The sequence below is a fragment of a genome, unplaced genomic scaffold (genome assembly GCF_019419815.1).
Source record: "Pyrus x bretschneideri cultivar Hongxiangsu unplaced genomic scaffold, Pyrus_bretschneideri_v1 Contig279, whole genome shotgun sequence".
NCBI classification, from domain to species: domain Eukaryota; kingdom Viridiplantae; phylum Streptophyta; class Magnoliopsida; order Rosales; family Rosaceae; genus Pyrus; species Pyrus x bretschneideri.
In genome coordinates this window covers 55,073-82,669 of record NW_025999589.1, presented here as the reverse complement: position 1 = coordinate 82,669, position 27,597 = coordinate 55,073, and the positions used below count along the sequence as shown (strand labels likewise).

At 41.5% G+C, this 27,597-nt stretch overlaps 1 pseudogene; it reads right to left on the bottom strand.

The window, feature by feature from the left end:
• LOC125479105 lies at window positions 1-26,964 on the bottom strand (annotated as a pseudogene).
• Window positions 26,965-27,597: the final 633 nt, after the last annotated feature.

Genomic DNA, 27,597 nt, shown 5'->3' with positions numbered 1-27,597 from the left:
TCACAATGTCGAAGCAGAAATCGTTGTTGGCACTCGAAGTACTTGTTGCAGCAACCGTGCCGCAAGACGTTGGGTGATCCCGCCAATGACACGCCCCCCCTAGGTTTCGTGCCTCGGGTTGTTGAAGGACCTGGTCGAGTGAGATATCATTCGGAACATGTTTATAAACAAGTTGAGTCTTTTAGGTCATTCAATGACAATGTGCAATGCGTGAATTCATTTGAAAGAGTGTAAAAGGCTAATTGATGAAGGCAGAGAATGACATGGTGTAACATGTGATGAAGAATATAATCATCACGAATCACACAGAGAATCTGAAAGGCAAAAATAAGGCACATGATAGGACCATTAATAAATTTCAAATTTGGATTAGGACGTCTTTGTATCCTTTTGACGTATGTTTTCTCTAATTAAAACTATTACACATGATTAAAATGTTTCAAGTCTTTGAAACATAAGAACGTAAAAGAGAATTTCTCAATCCATACGGATGCTTCATTTCAGATATCTTCAGGCTAAAATATTTAGACACAGAACATGGCCGCAAATATTTCATTAACATAGTTTCACATATCCTATGAATTCTTTGAGGTTTCTTCTTTTGTTATATTAGATGAACTCATGCACTAATAAAAGAATAAGCTCTAAGATGATAAAGCTGGATAACCAACACAACAGCTTCTAGACCCAGAACAAGAAAGAACATATATAATGCACTAATGCAGAAAACAAACACGGTTCTTACTTGTAAAATGGGCTGCAAAAGGGTTGGATCAAAACTATCGGAGGACGGTAGAAGTCCCCAAATCCGGAAAACTTGATCTCGGAGCTCAATCATGCTTTCTTGTTCAGCAATGCTCATTACAAGAGGTCCATTAGCATTGCCATTAGCAAGTGCAGCTCTCATAAAATTGGGCATATAATTGTATGTATCAATAAACGTACCCCAAACAAAAGCTTCAGTGACACGAACAGCCTACTTAATAACTAAAGTTCGGAGCTCTTCACCATCTGACCCCAATATTAACTTCCATACAGGCTGTAAAGCATCTTTCGCAGAGAAATCTTTATCTTTTCTTCCCTGAACCAACAGGTTTTCAAGTCAGTTCCACCTGCAGTCAACATAAGTAACAAATTGTCAAGTAGTTCAGTACACCAAAACATATCAATTACCATCTAATATAAGTATAAATATAGCAACAGAATCCATGCCTAAGCTTCCCATCCTTAAAAAGCAACTCAACCAGAGCATCTCTAAGATATGGGTTTGGATCCGTGAGAAGTCTTTTAGCGAAATACGGGTATGAAGCAGCGAGCACCTTGAAATTAGGATCAGCATTAAGGGCTAGACCTTCTAGTACAGTAAGTGACCTTAATATCAATGCACAATAAGCTGGGACTGCAAGAAGAATAATAAAATAGCAAAATCATCAGACTCAATCAGATAATAAGGTAGAAAAGTGAGAAATACACAATTTGTATTTGACAATAATGAAAAGTGAGAAATACAGAAGGGGTCCACTTTCTTTCTATCTCTTTACAGTTAAGATATATATATAAACTTATATAGAGGAAGTTTGTTAATAATTAAACTAAATATGCTAACCCGAAAGGCAAATTAGAAAACATGCCAATGAGCACTCTTGGATAAGGGAAAAAAAAAAGATAAATCAAATACACCAGAAGCATAAGTCGTAACCCATGACACTCGATTACAACTTCGAAATAAAATAAAAAAAATTCCCAGCCGAGCAGGTCAGCTTGCTATGGTTATAATGTGTAGTGCTAAATTCAAGAGTTGGGCTTGAAGGTCCCAAAACAAAGTTAAAGCATCAACTCACCATTGAATGGATACTGATACAAGACAGCACCTAAACCGTCCACAAATGTCTTGAAATTAAGTTCACTCACAGTTGAATTAAGCACATCATCAAAGAAGTTACAAAGCGCTGGTACAATTGGAGAAACGTCTACATCAGGTGACAAGAAATTTAGAGCATAGTAATCACGAGCCATAGCTGCATAATCCCGATTAACCAAGTGAACAACATGACCGATTGTAGACACCGAAATTTCAGTGAAATAAATGTTAACCAATTCATTAAAATTACAACATTTATTCATTTCACCTACATCACACATTCATTTCACCTACAAACTCCATTCATTTCACCTACATTACACATTTACTTCACCTACCAACTCCACTTATTTCACCTACAACATCCACTCACTTCACCAAAAAAATGGATGGTGGTGATTCACTCTCAAAGCCTATAAATAGGCTTCTCCATCAAGAGAAAAGGGGAGGAATTTACATCACACCAAAACCTTGAAGCTTTGAAACTCTAAAGCTCTCAAGTAAATCCCAAAGAATCAGTAAAACCCTCTTCGTACTTCGTCAAAATCCTCCTTCAAGATCAAGCCCCGACAGCCCTTGAAGAAACTTCCCTCAACCTTCGAGATCAAGCCCTGACGGCCCTTGAAGAAAGTGTTCATCATTCATCATCTATTCATCCTAAGATCAAGCCCCAACGGCCCTTTGGATTAACAAAAAATCAACGAACCCATACACCCATTCTTCAAGATCAAGCCCAACGGCCCTTGAAGATCCATTCATCAACTGTTCATCCTGAGATCAAGCCTCGACGACCCTTTGGATCAACAGCTCATCCACAAACCTACACCCCACGAAGATAGAACCAGAGGATCAAATTACAAAGAGATTGTAACCCCAAAATCATTAATACAAAACATTATTTTGTACACGTATTCTTGTTTCAGGAAAATTCGTGTTTACAAATTTGGCACGCCCGGTGGGACATCTCTACCTCTCATCTCTATCCTCAAATCATTGAAAAGCGCAAATGACATCAAGAAAGGATCAAGCTGTTCCCACAATCAAAGTGAAGAACAAGAACATCATCGCCACAAGTGGTGATATTTCGGGCTTCACAACCCGAAGTAAGGTAAGAGCCCTTTTTGCCGCGGCTTCCACCCCTGCATTAACTCTGTCAAAGGAACAAGAGCACCTAAGGCACGAGCCTGTGATCACCCTAGCCTCACTAAGGGCACCAAGAGGGGAAAGTCTGAGGAAATACTCAGAGTCCCTACTCTTCGATGCTGATTCAAGCGGCAGTACGACCATGCCAGTCATGACCACTGGAACAACTTCAATCGAGGAGCAGCTAGCTCAAATGAATGAAGTGATCGCAAAGCTCACACGGACTGTGGAAGAGAAGGACTTGCAGATCGCCGCACTCGTCAACCAACTAGATGCGCGGCCCGACGTGAAAGTCGACCCAAATATTGGTCTATTAAAGAAAGAAGTCGATGAAGAAGAGGAGCCTCCAGTGGTGAAAGTCGAAGAGAAGCTGAAGTTAGACTAAGCAACGACATTCATGGGATCTCTCTCTATCCAACAGCTACAGGAGATGATCTCAAGCACCATCAAGACACAATACGAAGGAAGCTCACATGACTCCGTACTGTACTCAAAGCCTTACTCCAAAAAGATTGATGCTTTGAAGATGCCAAGGGGTTATCAGCCCCCAAAATTTATGCAGTTCGATGGAAAAGGCAACCCAAAGCAACATGCCGCCCATTGCATTGAAACTTGCAACAATGCCGGGATAGAGGGAGACTACCTCATCAAACAGTTCGTGCGTTCGCTGAAAAGTAACACTTTTGACTGGTACACCGACTTTGAACCCGAGTCTATCAACAGTTGGGATCAGCTAGAAAGGGAATTCCTCAACCGCTTCTACAGCACTTGCCGCACTGTAAGCATGCTAGAGCTGACCAATACGAAACAGTGGAAGGATGAACCTGTCGTCGACTACATCAATAGATGACGCTCCTTAAGTCTGGATTGCAAAGATTGGCTTTCTGAAACCTCTGCCATTGAGATGTACGTTCAAGGCATGCACTGGGGGTTACATTACATCCTCCAAGGCATAAAACCAAGAACATTTGAAGAGCTGGCAACTCGTTCCCACGACATGGAGTTGAGTATCGCTAATCACGGGAAGAAGGAGCCGATTACTAACTTCAAGAAGGATAAAGTATTCACCCCAAATGTAGACAAGACTGGGAAGAAGCCCGCTAAGGAAGCTTTCACCGTCAACGCTACCCCCATCAAGACCTCCTTAGCACCCATCAAGATCTCCTCTAAGAAGAAAGTGAAGGAGATAAAGAAAGGTAAGCCTTCTCGCACCCAAGACAGATACAAGAGCACCTTGAGAGAGTTGGAACAGAAAACGTACCCTTTTCCTGACTCTGACATGGCTGCAATGTTAGACGACTTGTTGGAAAAAAAGGTGATTGAGCTACTCGAATGCAAGCGTCCTAAAGAGATGAATCGCATAAATGATCCTAGGTACTGCAAATACCATCGTATTGTCAGCCATCCTGTTGGCAAGTGCTTCATTCTTAAAGAACTCATCATGAAGCTAGCACAACAAAGGCAAATTGAGCTCGGCCTTGAAGACATAGCCGCAACGCATACCACTACAATTGCGTTTGGATCGTTTGATCCCATGTCTTTCCAAGCGACACCTGACCATTCCCGTGAACGCTCAAGCTGCACGGCACCTCCTGCACAACCATCATCGGGAGGGAGTGACCAAGATGCACATATTGATGATGAAGAAGGATGGACATTGGTAACTACAAAAAGACAAGGAAGCCAAAACCACGAGTCATACAACCAAAGACGGAACAAAGAGGAAATCACCATCGCCATAACAATGGGAAGTCTAAAAGAAAAATAAAAGTTGATAAGACAACATATGTTGGGGAACCTATGGAGCAGGAGCCACGCATTCCTGTTTCCTTGCATGAGTATTTCCCGAAGGACTTTTTCCAACAGTGCACTACCGTCGCCTGTCACATGGTTAAAGTAAAAATAGAAAAGCCCTCAAAAGGCAAAGCTATCGCCACTGAGGTAGAAAAGACCCTCACACCTGAAGAAGGTCTGCCAACACACTTTGGCATCGAGGAAGCGCTACAATTGCCAAAAAAGATGCGAAGAGCACTAGCAACAGTCTTGGCAAGTCCGGGCGACCACGAAGTGCAAGAAGGCAACGACGAAGACTTGAAGCCTTAGCCGCATGTTGTGCCGCCCATGATGCAATTAACTTCACTGATGAAGACTTACTGCTGGGATCAAAGCCTTACAACTGTCCTTTCTTCATCTCAGGGTACGTAAGGGAACACAAAGTCCACCGCATGCTGATGCGAAATATATAAGCACACAAATTAAAACCCTCTTTTGACAATTGTAGTATATGTATAAGTAGGGATCGTTCTTAACCGGGGATTAGGAGGGATTGCTAAATCACTTGAAAACTGACTCAAAAACGTAAAACAAAGTTTAAAACACTAAACTAGACTCAAAGGATGCAAAACTAAACACTTAAAACACTAAAACAAACCAAAAGACTCAAAACTGCTTTAAAAACACAATCTGGGCAGTTTTGAGCACTTACACTAATTTGGATGAATTTGGGTGATAAATTGAATCAAAACACTTAGAAACACAAACTAAGACACTTTCTAACTAAATTGAACACTAAAGTGAAGGGTGATTTAGTTTTTGACAAAATTAAACAAAATGCACAGATTGTAATAAAGACAGAATGTAAATATGAATTTGATGAAAATATGGATGGAATGCTAGCTAGAAGGTTCTTCTCCACACATGTCACACTTGCATACAAGATGATTTTCAGTTGGTCTTTCGATGAATCATGAAACTCAACACCCCGGGTTAATTAGGTTCGCTTAAATTAACCTTCAAGTTCTCCTTAAGTTAATGAATTGGATGGGACAGCGCATACACAATTCAAAACATTCTCCAAAAGTCCTTTACGTGAAAAGCACAATAAAGATACAATCAAAGATCATTAAGCAACATGAAAACTATAAGTGTTGACGAGGCATTCGTTACTATGATGAGCATGAAACTAGTGCCAAGAATTCATTTAACGTGATTGTTTATAAGTGACCTCCACTACTTGTGAATATAAGTTTGTAACTATTAGGTGAAACTCACTTATATTCTAGCATCATATTCATGCATGAAAATTAAGCGTGCACTCTCAATAAACATACACAAATAAGTTATCAATCAAGCAGTTAATCAAATTGAATCCACAACTCATGAAATTCCAACCAAAGGTAATCAATTTATATTGCAAGCATAAACATGGTTTTGAATCACCCCCTAGCTAACTAGGGATTTAGCCTCTCATGTTCACAGAAAGAGAAACAAAATTGAAATTAAACATAAAGAACAAAAGATTGATTACACCTAGAACGCCCAACGAATCCACTTTGAATTTCTGCGCGTTTCAAGCTCCTCTTTCTTCTTCTTCTTGCTGTGGCAAAGAGGGTTTTAGGGTGAGTTTGGATGATTTTCTGGGTTGGGAATGGATTTATGGGGATATGGTGGTGCGGCAAGGAGGTGGGAATGGTGGCTGGAAGGGTGGAGATGGTTGCGGCAGAGATGGGAGGTGGCTGCAATGGATGGAAGTTGCGGCTGAAAAGGTTTTAGGGTTGGTAGTGGCTGCGGCTGACAAGGAGGATGAAGAATGAATGAATGAAGAATGCCCTAAGGTGTCCAAAGGGTGCGGCTGAGTTGTTTTGTGGCTGAATGATGAATAGAATGAATGAAAAGTGAGTGTCTAGGGTGCGGCTAGGGTTTAAAATATATATGGTTTCAGAAAACAAAACCCTAGCTTATTTTGGTTAATTAAAATTAAATCAAAGGCTTCTAGAATTAGGAAATTAAATCAGAAATTAAAAGGGAAATGGCTGCAAGGTGCGGCTAGGGTTTAGTTTAGGCAAGAGCATGTGTTTTAAGTGCATAACCTAGGACCAAATTGCCCCCCCTTGCACGGCAAGGGAAGGGGAGAAGGGAAAAGGCCACGGCAAAAGGCGTTTAAGGGGCTAGGGCCTTTGTTTCGTGTCCTAAAGTGCCTACAAGGCCTTCAAGGACGTTTAAGATTAGGAAAGGTTACCAAAACGGGAAACCTAGGGTTAACTTTCCTACTTCAAGTAGGAATCCTTGTTGGAGTAGGAATCCTCGTTGGAGTAAGAATTCATCGTTTCTTCAAGTCTTCAACTCATTCATTCCTCTTTTGCTCCAAAAGACTCCAATTTGCATCTTCTTGCACACTTTGGCCTTATAATCTGAAAATACACAAAAGTGACTTTAAACACTAAAATAAATAAGGAAACACAACATAAATGCACGAGAATAAGCTAATTAAGTCGCATGAATATGCTCCTATCACATGCTTGTAGATGGTGGGTCGGTCATAAACATCATGCCAAAATCAACAATGACCACAATCGGCATCATGGTAGATGAATTATCCCTAAGCCGTCTGCTGATCCAGGGTTTTAACCAGGGAGGACAAAGGGCGATGGGCATGATCCGAGTGGAGATGACCATTGGTGAGCTCAAATCAAGCACGATATTCCACGTGATTGATGCAAGAACTTCCTACAGCTTGCTCTTAGGAAGACCTTGGATCCACGCAAATGGGGTAGTACCGTCCACCCTTCACCAATGCTTAAAATTTTACCGAGAAGGAGTGAAGGTGATCCAAGGCGACACTAAGCCATTCACCGAAGCCGAATCACACTTTGCAGACGCCAAATTCTACATGGAAGAAGACATGGTGCCCCCAGAAGAGATCAGATCCACGAGCAAAGTAGCACCTAAAAAGCAGGAGTGGCAAGGTATACCTAAAAAGCAAAAAGAGCAAGCCGTGCCATCTTCAAGCAAAGACGATGACGAGCTTGCTAAACATGCAACAACCAAAGGGAGTAGGATGCCTTCAAAAGGACCGAACACACCCATATTCTGGTACATCCCGATGTCAAGAAGAAAGAATGGTCAATCTCCATTCGAAACTGGAGTAAGAAAAACCGATACACAGTGGCACAAGGATAATGTGAAGTTGCTCAAAACGAATGCAGTTTTGCCTCTGACATAGCTAGGTGGTGCTAAGGTTACAAGACTACCACAAGGCTTCATAAAAGCTTTACCAAAAGGGGTGGAGTCAAGCTTTCTTCCAACCAAGAGGACCGAGGAAGGTTTTGATCCAAACGCGTACAAACTCATGTCGAAGGCTGGGTATGACTTCGTTTCCTCTTCTAATCATGGAAAGAAGGTTTCAAACACCGTCAGCGACAAAGAAGGTAACCTCACCAAGACTCAAAGGAAGTTGAAGGAGCATGGTTACGGGGTTGACAACAACAAAGCTAGACTTGGCTTTACACCAAATGCACCCGTGATGATTTCAAACAAAGTGAAAAACACTAGCGCTCAATATGTCAGTGTGAGCATTGAACAAGACCAAGAAGAGCCCAAACCCACCCCTCTGACGTCAGTCTTTGATAGGATGAGCCGTTCAAGACCCAGAATTTCAGTGCTTAATCACATTGGCGATCAAGATCGAACTTCCGTCTTCAAGAGGCTTAATGTGTCAACATCCCAAAGCTCTGTTTTCGGAAGGTTGTCAAAACCTAAGAAACAAGCAAGACAGTTAACTTTCCTCTGCGACGGTCAGCTTCGGAAAGATTTGAAGATAATGAGAAGCCTTCTAGAAAGAGGAAGACAACACCAAAGGAAGAAAAGCTCGACGGGTTAGCAGAAAAAGGCGACGTTCGAAGCTTGATTCCTTCAAGGATGAAGCTCTAAGCAATCTTAGAGGTTGACACAAATGGACCATTGAAAGTAAGAAGACGTACTATCATCCACACCGGACAATCCTCATGCCAACAAGCTCGAGAAGACAGCACTGAAGAGGAGGTCCAAGATGTCTTCCACATCACGATTCAAGAAGGCAAAGAAGACGAAATCCCCGAGGAAGATGTCACTGCTGCACCACCACGGCTCGAAAATAGGGGGTAAGCCACGGTTGATGATCTCAAGGAACTCAACTTAGGCACAAGCGAGGAACCAAAGACTATCTTCGTAAGTGCATTATTAAGTACGAATGAGATAAAGGAGTATTATCAGCTGTTATTAGAGTACAAAGACGTCTTTGCTTGGACCTACAAAGAAATGCTCGGCCTGGACCCTATCATCGTTGTTCATCATCTTGCAGTCAAGCCTGGAACGCGATCGATAAAGCAAACTCAAAGATGCTATCGATCCGAGCTTATCCCACAAATCGAGGTCAAGATCGACAAGCTAATCAAAGCAGGCTTTATTCGAGAAGTGTAATACCCCAAGTGGATCTCCAACATCGTCATTGTCCTTAAAGAAATCAGGATAAATACGTGTTTACGTAGACTTCCGGGACCTCAACGATGCTTACCCAAATGACGACTTCCCCTTGCCAATCATTGAAATCATGGTGGATGCAACCACTGGCCATTAGGCATTATCATTCATGGATAGCTCTTCTGGGTACAATCAAATTCGCATGGCCCTCAAAGAAGAGGAACTAATAGCCTTTCGCACTCCAAAAGGTATCTACTGCTACAAGGTGATGCCCTTTGGTCTGAAGAACGCTGGAGCTACGTATCATCGTGCAATGCAGAAAATCTTCAATGACATGCTACACAAAAACGTAGAATGTTACGTAGATGATGTGGTGGTCAAGACAAAGAAAAGATCAGACCACTTGAAGGATCTACGAATAGTGTTTGAAAGGCTGCAAAAATACAACCTCAAGATGAACTCATTAAAGTGTGCATTTGGCGTCACCTCTGGAAGGTTCCTCGGCTTCATCGTCAAGCATCGTGGTATTGAAGTGGACCAATCAAAGATCAAGGCCATTCAAAGCATGCCCGAGCCAAGAAACTTGCAGAAGCTGAAAAGTCTACAAGGATGGCTAGCCTTCATTAGACGCTTCATCTCCAACCTCGCAGGGCGTTGTCAACTGTTTAGTCGCCTTATGAAGAAAGATGTTCCATTCGTATGGGACGAAGCATGCCATAATGCTTTTGAAAGCATAAAGAAATATTTGTCAAGTCCACCTGTCCTGGGGGCACCTGTGCCAGGGAAACCTCTCATATTATATATTGCTGCGCAGGAAAGTTCAATCAGAGCACTCTTGGCACAAGAGAATGAATCCCAGAAAGAAGGGGCACTTTACTACCTCAGTCGAACTCTCACCGGCGCTGAGTTGAACTATTCCCCAATAGAAAAGATGTGCCTCGCTTTGGTGTTTGCCATTCAGAAGCTCAAACATTACATGCATGCTTACACTATCCACCTGGTTGCTAAAGATGACCCTGTCAAATACGTCATGTCCAAGCCAGTCTTGATAGGGTGACTCGCTAAATGGGCTTTGCTTCTGAATCAATATGAGATCATCTACTTTCCAGCTAAAGTCGTCAAGGGACAAGCGCTAGCAAACTTCCTTGCTAATCAGCCAATCCCGGTTGATTGGAAAATCTCAGACGACTTGCCTGACGAGGAGGTGTTCTACATCGATATCTTTTCGACATGGGCAATGTTCTTCGATGGATCCGCACGAGCAGACGGAGCGGGGGCATGAGTAGTATTCATGTCGCCACAAAGGCAAATACTACCTTACTCCTTCTAACTGAGTAAGCTATGCTCCAACAATGTTGCTGAGTACCAAGCATTGATCATCGGTCTCTAAATGGCGATCAACATGGAAATCACAGCTCTTGAGGTATATGGCGACTCCAAGCTCATAATCAATCAACTCTTAACTGAATATCAGGTGAGGAAAGATGAACTCGTCCCATACTTCCGACTGGCAACTCAACTGCTACAAAAGTTCGAGGTTATGACACTAGAACTTGTGCCAAGAAAGGAAAATCAAATGGCAGACGCTCTCACCAATCTAGCCTCGAGTATGACACTAGGAAAAGATGAAGCTGCAGACGTGCCAGTTTGCCAAAGACGGTGATCCCGCTCGTTACTGAAATGTTACTGGATGATACAAATGTCATCTTAGTACTTCTGGTCGACACTGAAGAGTGGAGACAGCCGCTGATTGACTACTTAGAGCACGAAAAGCTTCCAGATGATCTTAGACACCGTTCCGAAATACATCGACGAGCACCCCGATTCCTTTACCACAAAGGAACACTCTACCGACGCTCTTTTGAAGGAGAGCTCCTGAGATGCGCAGGTGAGGAAGAAGCCAATCAAGCCATGGAAGAAGCACATTCAGGTGTGTGTGGGGCGCATCAATTTGGACCAAAGCTACATTTCCAGCTCAAAAGAATGGGTTACTACTGGCCGAGCATGGTGAAGGACTGCCTGGAACACGCCAAAAGGTGCCAAGCTTGCTAATTCCACGCCAACTTCATACATCAACCGCCTGAACCATTACACCCTACAGTTGCTTCATGGTCGTTCGACGCATGGGGATTGGACGTTGTAGGACCAATTACACCAAAGTCATCTGCAGGAGAAGCTTACATCCTAGCTGTAACAGATTACTTCTTCAAGTTGGCTGACAATGGAAAGCAGTTCTCCAATCAACTCATGGACGAGCTATGCGACAAATACAAGTACAAGCAGCATAAGTCTTCCATGTATCATGCTCTGGCCAACGGCCTCGCAGAAGCATTCAACAAGACAATGTGCAACCTCCTGAAAAAGGTAGTCGGCCGAACAAAGAGGAACTGGCATGAAAGAATAAGTGAAGCACTTTGGGCATATAGGACTACACATAGGACTCCCACCCAAGCTACGCCTTATTCTCTCGTATATGACGTGGAAGTTGTTCTACCGCTCGAAAGTCAAATCCCCTCACTAAGGATGGCTATACAAGAAGGCTTGACTGATGAAGAAAATGCAAAATTGTGCCTTCAAGAGTTGGAAGCGCTAGATGAAAGAAGGCTCGAAGCTCAACAACACTTGGAATGTTACCAAGCATGGCTACCCAAGGCGTTCAACAAGAAGGTCCGCCCAAGGTCTCTCCAAGCCGGAGATCTCATACTGGCATTGCGTAGGCCTATCATCACAACTCACAAGACAAAAAGCAAGTTCACATCAAAGTGGGATGGACCATACGTAGTGCAAGAGGTCTACACCAACGGCGCCTACTTAATCATGGCAGAAGACAGCTTGAAGATCGGCCCCATCAACAGCAGATTTTTGAAGTGTTACTACCCCTAAAACAAATGCACCTTGCTCCTGGCCCGAAAGAGCATAAACTGTGTATGGCAAAATCATCATCAAAATCACAATTAAAATCATAAAAAAAATAAAAAAAAAAGACCATTACGCATTTGAACTACATCATGACTTGATCCCTCCTCAACCAAAGGTACGTAGGCAACTTGAAACTTCAAAACTTCAAGTGCAGTCACATCATCAACAAAAACACAAACACTTTGAAGAATAAAGAGCAAATTCAAGAATGCAAACACTTTATTTCTTTAAAGAAAAAAGTCTGATTACAAAAATTAAAAAAAAGGAAGGCAGAAAACACTACTCGAAAACTATGTCCCTAAAACTACGGAGGCGATCTTCAAGCAAGCCTTCCAAAGTCTTCAAAGTCTCTACCTCGGTGAGAGACAAGATGGGCAACTCCATAGCCATGCCTTTCTCTTGTTCTAGGCGTGAAATCTCCTCTTGGCATTGAGAAAGTGTAGCTCTCTGCTCCCCGAGAACACTTTCAAGTCGTGATGCTTCGATGCCCAGCTATTCTTGCTCTCGTATCAACGTATCTAGACGTACCTGGACAGAAGCTAAAGAAGTCTCTGTGGCGTGATAATCTCCCGAAGCAGCTTGCTGAAAAGACCGGACTTGGGTTAGTGACAAGTCTATTGCTGCAAGCTGGTGAGCTCTAACATCTGGACTCAACTTCTTCGAGGAAATAGCACGTAAAGAAGAATACTCAGTTGAGGCGGCCATAAGTTCAACAATCTTGATCTTCAAGGATGAAGAATCAACGTTAAGATTGTCAATTGCAGAAACAAGCTTCGACAAATCCTCCTTAAGCAACACAAGGTCCTCCAACAGGCATTTTGAAATCCTCCCCTCAATATGGCTCTTTATATCCATTGCCGCACGAAGATTCATGCGACGAATAAGCTCCTCAGTACCACTAAGGTTTGGCCCTCTTAGAGAGATCTCATAGCTAGCTGGCAAAGGTATTGAATGCATGACAGGCTCTTGCATACCTCTACCTACACACGGCAAACTTGGGAAACTTGACAGATTTGGAACAAGCTTTGTACCAGGCGGATCCCCAATCTCCCCGCCTGTAGGTAGGTCGCCTCCAAATAGTATCTCCGTATAAGAATAAATGCATGTGGTTGCCAAGTCAAAAGATCAAGAAGGCCCAACCTAAAGAAAACAAAGAAAGCTGTTAGAAACAAAAGCTAGAACGATGAAAGCAGAAGAAGTCATAAGAGAGAAGAAAATGCATACATCTTTCTCAAACGATACACTGCCATCGAGTTGAGGGAGCCTAAACACTTCTTTCTTCTTATGAAGAAAATTGACATCGCTGTCGACCTGAGCGCCTTCAAGTCGTCGCTTGTTTAAAACTTGTTGATGCTGCCGCAAAACAAGTCCATCTTCATGCGAATCAACTTCATCACCGGCCTCTTCAGATACATCCAGATGTTGAGAAGACAAGCGTGGGCATTGAGGAACTAAAACCACTGGTCTATCTTGCAAAGTAGCAGCATTCGCGCAATCAAAAGGTATCAGTTGTGTAGGAACCACAGAACAACCCCCCCTTAATACATCAAGGCGTGAATGAGAAGAATTGGTGCCACTTGCCATCCCCAAGTTTTCATAACGTACCTTTGACCACCAACTTACATAAGCACGGGTCACTGGATTACTCTTGAACTCGTCTTTGGCCGGCAGGGTGATAGAAGTATTTGTACATGCATGGGTACAAGACTTCCAATGCATATACACGGCTTGCAAGGATTCTAATTGGTTTTTTTCCTTCAGCTTGCCAAGCACATTTTGGACAAAACCAAATTGCCTGCTGAAACGGTGGGGACTATACGACTGAACAATGCATCGGTCTTCTTGCCGCAAAGAAGCATACCTCGAGCGAAGACTTATAAGGTAAGACAAGTCCGAGAAGCGAAGATGCGAATCATCCATGATGCCTCTCCGCACCGAGCCAATTGTCGTCAGATGGTCCATCTTCAAGCCTTCACAACTTCTAAACAGCGCTTGCGCCTGGGAATCATCGAGGCTCTTTGAAGAAAGCACACTAGAATACTTCGTCATCAAAGGCCCCGACTTGTCTAAAGTTGAAAAAGAAAAATGAGTGCCGAAGTACTCATCCAACCAACCATACACATAGTGGTAGGGAAGAACCGCAGCACAATCTTCAGTGCTTGCCGAGTTTGAAACAAAACTTAAGCCGTTATAAATGTTGGCCAAGACCGGGATAGCAAGACTAAAAGATTCACCTGCAGCCATCTTGCTAGCAACTTTGAAAACCCCAGGACGAACAAAGTTGACGTCGCCTATTGGAAAAACAAACTTACAAAGCCAACAAGCTAAGAAAGCAGCTAGGTAAGATTCTTCCACATGCTCTGATGCTATGCCAAGGTCCTCAAACGCTCTCAACTTGGCAGGGGAGCGGCGCCTAGCTGAACCAATAGCACCGGACGGATATGGGTCTCCCTTTGGCTTAGTGGTTTTGTTGCAACCTCTTTTCTTCAAGGACTTCTTGTACCTTGTGTCCTCCCAATACCAAAAGCGGATCCATGAAGAAATCTGTTGGAAGTATGCCCACAAAGCCACTCATTTGATGTAATAGCTTTTTGGAATAGTTATTGTGTTAAACTTTTATATGTTTAATAGAGGGCAAAGCTTATTGTTAATCACTATTTATAGTATCTTGTGTTTAAGCAATAAGGGAATCCAAGGAATGTATTTGATCTAAGAGACAAGTGATTTAAGTCAGTTAAATTAACAGGACCTTTCTCTTATGTTCATTCCTAAAACGTTCCTAGCCATAGGATTGCCAATTGGGCATTGACAATCCGCTAAGGTTAGTATGTGTTATGTCGACTCAAGCGTGAGTATGAACTAGTCTCAAGTCATTTGGTGTTGGACACTAAGGCAAACACATAGGTGCTCGAAAGAGTAATCGAGTACACTGAACAACGATCAAACGAGAGTTCGAACATACATGTCATGTGAGAACTCAATAGTTGAAATATGCAAAGTAGTCCTTTGACCTGAGGCATCATTGATGTCTAATGGTTAGGTCCTTGATCTTTGATTATGTCAACGGCATTCCATTGGAGTGTCCACGGCATTGTTGGGGTCAAGCTATCTAGTCATGTAGGCATATGAATGCACAACAAGGGATCTCTAACCTTCCATGGTGGAAGGAGAATACTCTAAGATATAATTCGAGAGTCTTTGGCCAAAGCATATGAATATGACTAAGGAAGTTTGTTCCAAATCTTATTCAATTGAATCATATAGAGAAGTATCACATTGGATAGTAGACATGAAACAAACTATCACTTAAACAATGTGATTAAGAGTATTGTATTAGAGAAGGACCGTATTGCATTGTAGTTGTAACTGGATAGGTTCTCCAACCACTTCTACTTAGCTTGGGTAACCATGACATGTTGCTAGGCGTCACCCATGGTTTGTGGAAGCCCTAAAGATTAGCAAACACTAATTTTAAGGGAGAATTGGAATGTGGTTTCAATTCACAATCGATCGTTAAGAGTAACATCGCCCACTACCTCGCTAATTGGAACCTAATGGATCGTACACCGAGTAAGGATATAAGTGAAGAAATTATATGAAATGGATAAGCAATTAAATGGTTTAATTGAAGAATGGTCAAGATTAATTAAATAGTTAATTAATTATACGAAACGTTCGTATTGGGCGTTTAAGTTAGTTTTGGGCTTCGGGGCACAAAAAACGTTTTGGTCCACAAGACCCATTATGTTTAAGTTGTATGACAACTAAAACAAAATGAGCAATTAAGCCCAATAACAACATATGGCCGGCCATAAGGGTGAGGGGTAGCAAACTTGTATTAATTACAAGTTTGCCACTCACATGAAATGAAGTATAAAATCAACATTATAGCTTTGTTTCACATTAGGGTTTTCTAATTGAATTTGGGTGAAACATATTCTCTCATTTTCTACATAGAGGCCGGCCACTTAGGGGAGGAACATCTAGCAATCTTCTTCTTCCCTAAGTCATCCATTTCATCTTCACACTACATCTTTGGTGTGGAGACTTAGAGACACCAAACCTTTGGTGTTTTTGGAGAACAAATCCTCAAATCCTCAAAGAAGAAAAGGAGCACTAAAAGGGAGGAAATCACAAGGAAGATCCAAGGAGCAAGGAGGTGACTTGAAGGCCCTCCACTTGGGTGAATCCCTTGTGTAATCAAGGATGAGCTTCAAGGGTAAAGAATCTCTAAATTCTTATTCTCTTTAATATTGTTAAAGAGTCTTATGGTTCACCATATACTAGGCTTTGAAAGTCATGGGTTTTATGAATTGTTTTTGAATGCATGCCTACTTTAAAGTGTTATTAGTATGCCTATGTATTCAAATGTTCTTACATGTTCTTAGCTAGGACAAAATTTTTCCTTCAAAATCTTCACACCTGATTTGCCCAAGCATCTTGGGAAAGCTTATGGTATGCCCAAAACAAACAGCGATAACTCGCAGGCAATCCTCGGCTATTGCAGAGAGAAAGTTCCTACGCACTAGGAACGACCTCATCATAAAACTTACCTTGGATTGGCAAGCCCCCTATCTTATGGAGATCCCAAAGTGAAATTGACATCTCTCCTTGAGCCGTATGAAGCATGTTAGTCGCTGAACGCCAATGCTCGAAGAACGCATGAAGGATGGAAGGATGGAGATCATAACTGAACAAAGATGCGTACACGACATGGTAAAGGCCCATGCTAGTAAGCACTTGTTTAGATCGGCCCAAGACATCTTCAAGCCACTCCCAATAAGACTCAGCAAAAACAGCTTCTCCGGTAGTCGACAAGGTATCATTCCAAGCCACAGCTCTGCTGCGGATGTGATCACCAAGAAGCTTATACGAAGCCGGATGATTGTCATGAGCATGGTGTGAAGGGTTCAAGATAAGAATCCTTAATATGCACGCCTTCTTCTCCGTATTTGATCGAACAAAGTCTGCCACCTCCCAAGATACTTCAGAAGACCACGACTTAATATGCATGGAGTTGTGTTTTGCAAGAAGAGCAAGCACCTTAGGGCCAGTCAGTGGTGCGTAAAGCTTCAATGTTGTTCCCCTATCTTGCGAATCACTTTCCTTCGCAAGAATGGTGATGGTGTTGCTCTTAAAACACTTGAAAAATACCATGACCGCAACAAAGCAAAATTAGCCACAAAACTTGAGCAGCACGGTAAAGAGGGCAGCCACAGAACGGTCCTTCAAGACATGCTACAGTGGCAAAGAAAACCAAAATGTCACGTAATCGCACTACGCAACCCCGCAACAATTACGAAGTAATTTCTCGCACCGCATGGCAACATCAACACCAAAGGAAAACTGTGACCAAAAGGCATTACACAGCGAAGCCCCGCTGCAGTCCTTTGCACAGCACCATATGACAATGCACCACCGAGGGAAAACTGTGATCAAAAGGCACTACACAGCGGAGTCTCGTCGTAGTCTCTTGCACAAACACTAGGCAGCAGAAAGCACATGTACACCCGCAATCCTGCCCACTCTGCCAACAACTACCACACCTTTGGAAGCTTCATGAAGGTCCTAGCATCATGCTTTGCCTTCCCACACAAAAAAAAAAAAAAAAAAAAAAAAAAGGAATTCCCGGCATCACAACAAAGAAATCCATCAGTGGGATACACACATTACATATTTTATATATGTATACGCACGAGGATGAGACAATCAATACACACACACACACGCACACATGAAGTGACCTCACAAACAAGCTAACGTGACAATATATGTGTGTGTGTGTGTGTGTGTGTGTGTGTATGTATGTGTGTGTGTGTGTGTGTGTGTGTGTGTATACACACACACACACACATGAAGTGACGTTACAAACCGTGAGAGTTACCTGCCATGTACATATGCATGTAGAGTAGTGGAACAAACACAAGCTACAAGACAGTCAACATATATATATATATATTATATATACAGCTCCAAAGACGTGAAAGCTTCTACAGGCAGAAACTAAAGCAGAACCACAGAAGGCCGAGTCTCCCTTTTCTCTCCTTCCTCCACCACAAGACAGCAAATATTGCAACGACTGTGCAATGGTTACGCAGTGATGGTGCGATCCCATATATCACACACACACACACACACACACACATATATATGTGTGTGTGGGTACAGGAACCTAGAGAAGCAAATGGAGTATGGCGACTGTGCAGGTAATGATGCGGTAACTGTGCGAGTCCGCATGCAGAAAAAGATGCAGGTGAGGAATCCCATTAAGAAACCCAGATAAGTAAGTGAAGTGCAGTGACTGTGCAAACAATGGTGCGGTAACTATGCAAACAGCAATCCACATGCAGTGAAGAACGTAATAAGATGATTGTGCAAATAAAAAAAAAAGTATATATATATATATATATATATATGCGTATGTGTGTGTATCAATTATAAAGGCTTCAGGCACCATGTGAAGGTTAAATAAAAAAATAAAAATAAAATAAAAATAAAAAGGAGGCAGCAATGATGATGTTGGGAAGCACTGTCAAAGGCAGCACTAGCTGCCAATTGTTTAAATTAGCAGATTGGAGGGCATTCGGCTCTCACAATGCCAAAAAGCTGAAACCACTCACAATTGCAAGCTACTGTTAGCAAGTCAAGGAGGAAAAGGAAAAGAGGTGGTGGCGACAGAATTATTGCAAAGAAGAAAATAAGAAGGATGGTGCACGGCACCACCTTGGAAAAGTATGATAAATATATATATATATATATAAGAAAAAAAAAGTATCACATCTATGTTTTTTATCTGTATTTAGCACGAAACGCTAAATGAAATAAAGCATGTCCATTGATATCTCCGAGAAATTAAAAATGCATACAAAAAAAAAAACAAAAAAAAAAAAACAAAAACAAAAACAAAAAAGAGGGAGCCTTCACAAAGGTTGCTCACGTGAAGCCCACTACTTGGCAAAACCCCAAGAACGGGAGGCATTGAAGATAGATTATTCGAAGCCTCAATACTTGGTTGAACGCTAGATAGATTATTCGAAGCCTCAATACTTGGTTGAACGCTAGATGACGAAGGCAAAAGGTGCCTTTGGAAGAAAGCCACGAACCTCTAATGGTCACTTTGAATCCGACCTTCAGATTCTTGTAGCTGATCAAGCTTCCTCTTCATGCTCGTCGAATAATTAGTTGCAAGCATGTGCAAATCTCTATTCTCACGCTTAAGCTGTCTGATCTCTTATCTAAGATTTTCCACCTCAGCCGTCAATGATTCAACTTGACGGGTTCGAGCAAGGAGGCGTTGGCCCATGTTGGACACAGAGCCTGCTGATAGGAGCATATTCATGCGACTTAAATGGCTTGTTCTCGTGCATTTACGTTATGTTTCTTTAGTTATTTTAGTACTTTAAGCTATTTTCGTGTGTTTGTAGGCCGAAAGGGCTAAAGGAGCAAAAAGATGCATTTTGGAGACTTTTGGAGCACTTTTGGGCTAAGGATGGATAGCTTATGCTTGGAGCCAAAGTGTTGGACGAAATTGAAAACCTAATTGAAGACCAAAGTGTTGGAACCTTGTTCCCTTTAGTTTTAGGATATTTAAACCTTTCCTATATCCTTAGTCGTGCATAACATTCCAACATTCCACTCCTTCATTCACCACTTATCATATCATACACTTATCTTATCATCACCACATATCATTCATTTATTACTTATCATATCATTCATTCATCTACATATCAATAACCACTTATCTTATCACTCAACATATCATTCATTTATCACTCAACATATCATTCACTTATCACTTATCTTATCATTCACTTACCACTCAACATATCACTCAACATATCATACACTTATCATTTATCATACTCATAATTATCTACACATTACAACCTAAAACACATGCACATTCACCCACATGCACAAACACACATTATTGCCGTGCACATTCCATTGCACTCCTCCTTTCATTTTCAGCCACATTCCACATGCATTTGCACATGCATTCCCTCACCAAGAAATCATTCAACACATGCATTCACTCTTTAATCCACATGCATTCACACACTTCACACAAACAACATTCACATGCAAACACAAGCTTTAACCAACAAACAAAACAGCCAACACATGCACCATTACACTATTGCCGTGAGTTTCATTCCATTTCCAACATCTTCACATGCATTTCCAGCTTTCACATGCCTTCACATTCATTTCCAAACAATAATCACTTCAAATCACATGCACAAACATGCATTTTCAGCACCATTACACTATTGTCGTGAGTTTCATTCCATTTCCAACATCTTCACATGCATTTCCAGCTTTGCACATGCATTTCCCTTTCATTTCAACCCACATGCATCCTTTAATCATTCAAACATGCAGCCACATTCCCTCCTAGCTGCCATGTTCCCCTATTTCACCTATAAATAAGCATCCATTCTTCCACAATTCATTCACTCTTCCATACACATTTTCAGTTACAAACACCAAGCAACAAACCCATTCCATTGCCGTGAGTCCCACTTCATTTTCTGCATATTTTCTCTTCACTCTTCCATCTCCAACCACTCCCTACTCCATTCCACATACACCTAAAGCCCTTAACATCTCCTTAGACCTTGTGCCACAACGAAGAGGAAGAGAAGAGTGCCTAAACGTTCATACAATTCAAGTTTGAGTTGTTGGAATGTTTAGTTGTTTCTTTGATTTCAAGGTTATGAGGAACTAAACCCCCTTTAGCTAGGGGGTGATTCGAAACTATGTTTATATTTGCAATTTGAATTGATTATGTTTGGTTGGAATTTCATAAGTTGTGGATTCAATTCGTTTAACTGTTTGATTGATAACTTATTTATGTATGTTCATTGAGATTGCAAGCTTAATTTTCATGCATAAATATGACGCTAGAATATAAGTGAATTTCACCTAATCGTTATGAACTTATATTCACAAGTAGTGGAGGTTGCTTATAAACAATCGCGTTAAACGAATTCTTGGCATAAGTTTCATGCGTATTCCATAGTAACGAATGCCTCGTCGATGTTTATGATTTCCGTTGAACTTAATGATCTTTGTTGAATGTCTCTATCATGCGTATTCCATAGTTAGGGACTTTGATTAAGAATAATTTGGTTGTAATGCGTATTCCATTCAATCCAACGAATTTAGGGAAATCTGAAAGTTAATCTAAGCGGATCTAATTAACTTGGAGCATTGAGTTTCACAACTTATCGAAAGACCAACTGAGAATCAATTTTGTATGCAAGTGTAACATGTGTGGAGAAGAACCCCTTGGCTATTCCATCATCCATATTTTCATCACATTCATATTTACATTTTGCCTTTAATTATATTCTGTCTTTTTAATTTAATATCGTCCAAACACATTTCCTCCATATTTCGTTGAGTCTTAATCATTCGTATTTGTTTTATTTTTGTATCTTTAAGCTTTTGGAGTCATAAACACTTGCAAATTCGTCTAAATCAAGTTCTAGCTTCTATTTGAGTCAATTTGATTGTTTTAGACAATTTGAGTTTTTCAAAGCCATTCTGAGTCATAGTAGTCTTGTTAAGAGTATTTTAATTTAGTTTTTATGTTTTTAAGTCAATTTAGAAGGTTTTAGCAAGCCCTCCTAATCCCCGGTCTAGAACGATCCCTCACTTATCCATTCTACTACAATTGTCAAACGAGGGTTTAATTTGAGTGTCAAGTAAATCTCGCATCACCCGCACACTGAACACTAAGAGCTAAGGACTCTTGAACGGCCAACTCATCGGACCGTCTTGAAAGCAGCCTATTATCTCTAGGAGTAAGGAGGTTCCTAGCTACTACCGTAGCCATTGTTGCATCCCTCATCACGGAGTCTACACCTGTAAGAGCGCCATTAGAAGATAAGAAAGATGGGCACCATATATTACCCTGATGCGGCGCACCTGTATCACCGCTGAGACTCAAATCTAAGCAAATATTAGATGGGTTAGCCATTTTCAAAGATGTTAAAAGAAAAGGGTGGGATGAAGTAAAATCTTAAAAAAAAAAAAAAAATACACCGGAGACGATTTTCACGAACAAGCAATCTTCAAAGTGTGCATGTTGGATGTGATCGATACCTCTATTAAAGGAGAGGCAACAAAACCACCAATTCAAAAAAACAATCGAAGAGACACCACTCTTCAAATCCTAAAAGCCGGATTTTCCTGCGTAAAGTTCGTCAACGCTTTTCAAACGCAATCTTAACTTTTCAGATAACGCGTGCAACTTTGTCAAAGATCTCTGACAAAGTTGAAAACGCGTGGAGTTCACTATCCCAACTACCACACTTTTGCCGACAAGCGTGGGTGACAAAGCTGCACCCACACCACGACCTGCTATTAAAATCCCTATGTATGTCAACATTCATGGCAAGGCATACATCCAAAAACGCATGACTATTCTTCTTGGCCAAGAATGCAGCTGCAACCAAACCCCTCAATATGCTCAGTTTTCTTCTTCCCTGAAAACACCTATTCAACAAAGTCTTCAAGAGTAAACGTATCTCATATCATTAGGGTCAAAAGCAAGAATATCTCATTGCATGCCTTTTCCTCGTCCTTTCCTTTGTTCTTGTTCTTCCCTGCAAGATAAAAAGAGAGATAGCGATCAGTCGGCGCTTGGAATCAAGCTTCCCGTTTGGAACCGACTGCCTGGAACCCCTTCCCTGATCGTTTACCCAGCACTGCTCTCAAGTACTCATCTTTAACTATTGATGTACCCCCAAAGAAGATACCAGATGCCTGGAGAACGGATGAGGCAGGAGGAAACGGTAGATCGAAGCATGTGGAGACAAGCGCAACAAATATATGTGCTGATTCATCCGCTGCTTCTTGGAAAGCAAAAGTATCTCATATCATCAGGGGCGAAAGCAAAGGTATCTCATATCATGCTTTTTCCCTGTCTTTTCCTTTGCCCTTGCTCTTGCCTGCAAGATAAGGAGAAAGAAAGCAATCAGTCGGAACCCGAAATCAAACTTCTGATCTAGAACTGATTGCCCAGAACCTTTGCCTGGTTGCTTACCTAGCGTTGCTCTCGAGTGCTCGTCTTCAACTGTTGGTGAGTCTCGAATTTCCTCAGCGAATACTTGAGGACAGGTGGCAGGATGTCAGCTCTTTACACTGAAGCTGACAAGCATGAATGAATCGCTGAGAAGTGATGCTCTGAAAGACCATTTAAAGGCAAAGGGTTGCGCACCACCTCGGCTATGTAAAAAGAAACAAGCAGAGAAGAATGCAGTACAAGGAGCTGGAACAAATCACTGTAGCACGACGCCCTCCCCTGCAGAACTGCATAATCCAGACAGAGGAGTTTAAGTCAAATCCAAGCTCGACATCATTGTTCTGATCAAAGAGCTCGAGAAGCCTCAACAACCCTCCGCTGGCACCGTCACCAAAGAGCAAAGCCTCGCCGTGCGACGCCATTAAATCACCAATACTTCTTCAAAAGCAAAAGTATCTCATATCATGCTTTCTCCATGTCCTTTCCTTTGTCCTTGTTCTTACCTGCAGGGCAACGAGAAAGAGAGCAATCAGTCGGCACATGGAATCAGCTTTCCGATCTAGAACCGACTGCCTGGAACCTATTCCCTGATTGCTTACCTAGCGTTGCTCTTGAGTATTCGTCTTCAATAGTTGATACACTTCCAGAGAAAATACCACATGTGCTTGGAGAACAGCTACGATGAGTGACAATGAAATATCAATCTTGTGGATCATCAGCAAATGCAACAACTGCACGTGCTAATTCATCCCCTAACCCTCTTCAATATGAATTGGAAAGATTGAACAAAGAAACAGGTCATCACCTCCACCTCATGCTTGCCTGCCATGTGTCTGAATCCTGAAACAGCTCGTGGTCATATTTTCATTCAAGATCAAGCCTCGATGGCCCTTGAAGAAATCACAACTCTGATTCAAAATCAAGTGTTCACCACCCTTGAATCAAATTCAACTCCAAATAAAAGGAGTAAGTTCAGACCTTTGGAGGAGACCAAAAAACAACCTCCAGCCCAGTTCAAGATTAAGCCTGTGGAAAATCAACGATTGGAGGAAACCAGAGAATCTTCCAGTCGAATTCAAGATCAAGCTCCGATGGCCCTTAGATCGACATCTACATTAAGGGACTTCAAAACGCATCTTCTACACCTGACAAGTACATGTATACGACGCGCCTTGAAGTGGGGGCATTTGTAGACACCGAAATTTCAGTGAAATAAATGTTAACCAATGCATTAAAATTACAACATTTATTCATTTCACCTACATCACACGTTCATTTCACCTACAAACTCCATTCATTTCACCTACATTACACATTTACTTCACCTATCAACTCCACTTATTTCACCTACAACATCCACTCACTTCACCAAAAAAATGGATGGTGGTGATTCACTCTCAAAGCCTATAAATAGGCTTCTCCATCAAGAGAAAAGAGGAGGAATTTACATCACACCAAAACCTTGAAGCTTTGAAACTCTAAAGCTCTCAAGCAAATCCCAAAGGATCAGTAAAACCCTCTTCGTACTTCGTCAAAATCCTCCTTAAAGATCAAGCCCCGACAGCCCTTGAAGAAACTTCCCTCAACCTTCAAGATCAAGGCCTGATGGCCCTTGAAGAAAGTGTTCATCGTTCATCATCTGTTCATCCTAAGATCAAGCCCCAACGGCCCTTTGGATTAACAAAAAATCAACGAACCCATACACGCATTCTTCAAGATCAAGCCCAACAGCCCTTGAAGATCCATTCGTCAACTGTTCAACCCTAGATCAAGCCGCGACGGCCCTTTGGATCAACAGCTCATCCACAAACCTACACCCTACGAAGATAGAATCAGAGGATCAAATTACAAAGAGATTGTAACCCCAAAATCATTAATACAAAATATTATTTTGTACACGTATTCTTGTTTCAGGAAAATTCGTGTTTACACCGATGATATCAAATCTAGCTTCTTCTGGTGTCTCATTCATCATTCCAAAATCAAGAAACGCAAGTTTTCCATCAGGTGTTGCCAAGAGATTACCAGGATGGGGATCTGCATGAAAATATCCATACTCAAGTAATTGTCTGAGGCTGCACTGTATGCTAGTGTTCAGAAGATCCAATACTTGCAACCCTTGTCTCTCAATTGCAGCTTGCTCGTTTAACTTGACTCCATCCACCCACTCCATTATCAACACTTTTCTGCTGGTATAATCCCAGAAAATGTCTGGGACCATAACCTTTGCCTTGTCAGCATACAATTTCTTAAACCTCCTCGCATTTTGTCCCTCCTGCAGGCACCTGTCAAAATTAACATGGAAACCTAAAAGAATCTTATACAAAATATGAAGCTGTAGAAATTGCGTGTAGTTACATCATGTATTGTAGAGTCAGGAGCAAAGCATTCATACTCTCATGGCAGTTAATGACTAGCAACAAAGGCAAGCATGTCAGTGATTGTCGATGGGAAGACTGACCTGCACACAGTTAAGCTCTTGATAAACTCTGTGTGCAAATTCATCAATAAGTGCTATAACATCAGTGGTTATGACGTCAACATATTTATTTATGAAAAATCCTAGACCTCTTATGAGATAGAAGTCAAGTCCTATAGCTTCTTCAATGCCCGGACGTTGCACCTTGACAACAACAACCTGCCCAGAATACTTGAGATGAGCTTTGTAGACTTGACCTAAACTAGCTGCCACAATTGGGGATGGAGAAATGCATGAGAAAAAGGAGTTGAGTGGCAGTTCCAACTCCCTTTCAATGCAGGAAAATGCTTCTGCATCTGGAAAAGTGGGCAAAGCATCCTGAAGCTCAGAGAGCTCCTCTAGATTCTCATCGATCACGTCATTCCTTTGGTCCACCAACAGCTTTAACCCAAATGAACCCAGCGATATCAGAATTTCAAGAGTCCTCCGAATAACCTTATTTAATTTACAACCAAACAACATAACAGTATACGCTAATTCAATATAAAAAAACCAAACAAACAATAACAACATAATAATTCAATCTTTAACAACAAAAAAAAAAACATAATAATTCAATCAAAAACCAAAGAAAGAAAGGAGAAATTGAATAAAAACCTTGACTGGGCGAGAGCCGTACTTGCCCACCAGCAATTCGGGGCTGTAAATGGAAGCATTTGCAGCACGTGCCAGGGCCCTTGCCTCCGCCCGAAGGTCGTCCGTTCGATCACTGCCGCCTCGATAGATCTGCAAGTTCACCGCAGGTATTGCTGGTCTGGCCTCTGAAAGAAGTGATTGCGCCGGTCTTACTCTAACTCTCATGCTACGACTCCTTTTGTAAACAGATGCGGCATCATTTTCCCTTGACACTGCTCTCCAGCCACGGGGTTTAGGGCTGACCCACGGGGCCGCCACAAAGTTAAGGGCTGACCAACGGCGACAATCATAGCTCCTTCTCCTGCTGTGCTCTCTGTACAAGTGCTACTACTATAAGTGCTCAGCTCAGAATGGACCAACAAACCACAAATGCTACTACTTTTGCCATTGGCATTACTCTAGTTCCAGGCCAGGTAGGGCAATTAATCCTCCTGCAATTTCTCACTTGGACAACTCTTTCCTTCCTATCCAACTCGCATTTATTGTATTTTGTCTTGTTTTTTTTCTAATTTTTTGTTTCAATTAATATTTAGGGTAAAGTACAAAAAATTACCTCAACTATTAGTGTCACGACACTTTCATACTTCATCTTTTAAAATTGACAATGTCATACCTTATCTTACGAATTTGTGCCAATGTTATACCTTCCATTAGCCTGCCGTTAATTTGTCAGTTAAATGCTGACGTGATTTGATCTAGACCCTACTTTCTATTAAAAAATTAAAAAAATATTAAGAAAAACTAAAAAAAAATCATTTAATATTTTTAAATATTAAAATAATAAAGAAAAGTTTCGTCCCATCCACCCCTCCCCCCTTCTCTCTTTCCCGATCTTCTTCTTCCCTGCGTGATTCAACCAAAAAAAAAAATAATTGAAAACCCATCAACCCCCAACCCTCCTGAAGTAGAAGAAGAAGAAGAAGAAGCCTTTCGCCGATTCTGATGTGAAATATTCTAACACTCAAATTAAAACCCTATGATTGTAGTATATGAAAGTAAGGATCGTTTTAGGCCGGGGATTAGAAAGGATGCTAATCTACTCAAATTAAACTCTAAAACACTAAATTATACTCAAAAACAGAAAACTAGACTCTAACAACTCAAAACAAACTAAAAAGACTCAAAACAGCACAAAATAATCAAATAGACTCAAACTAGACACTTAAGGATGATTTGGGTGATAAGCTAGCAAGAGGGTCCTTCTCCACACATGACACACTTGCATACAAATTGATTTCTAGTTGCTTTTCCAATAAACCATGAACCTCAACACTCCAGATTAAC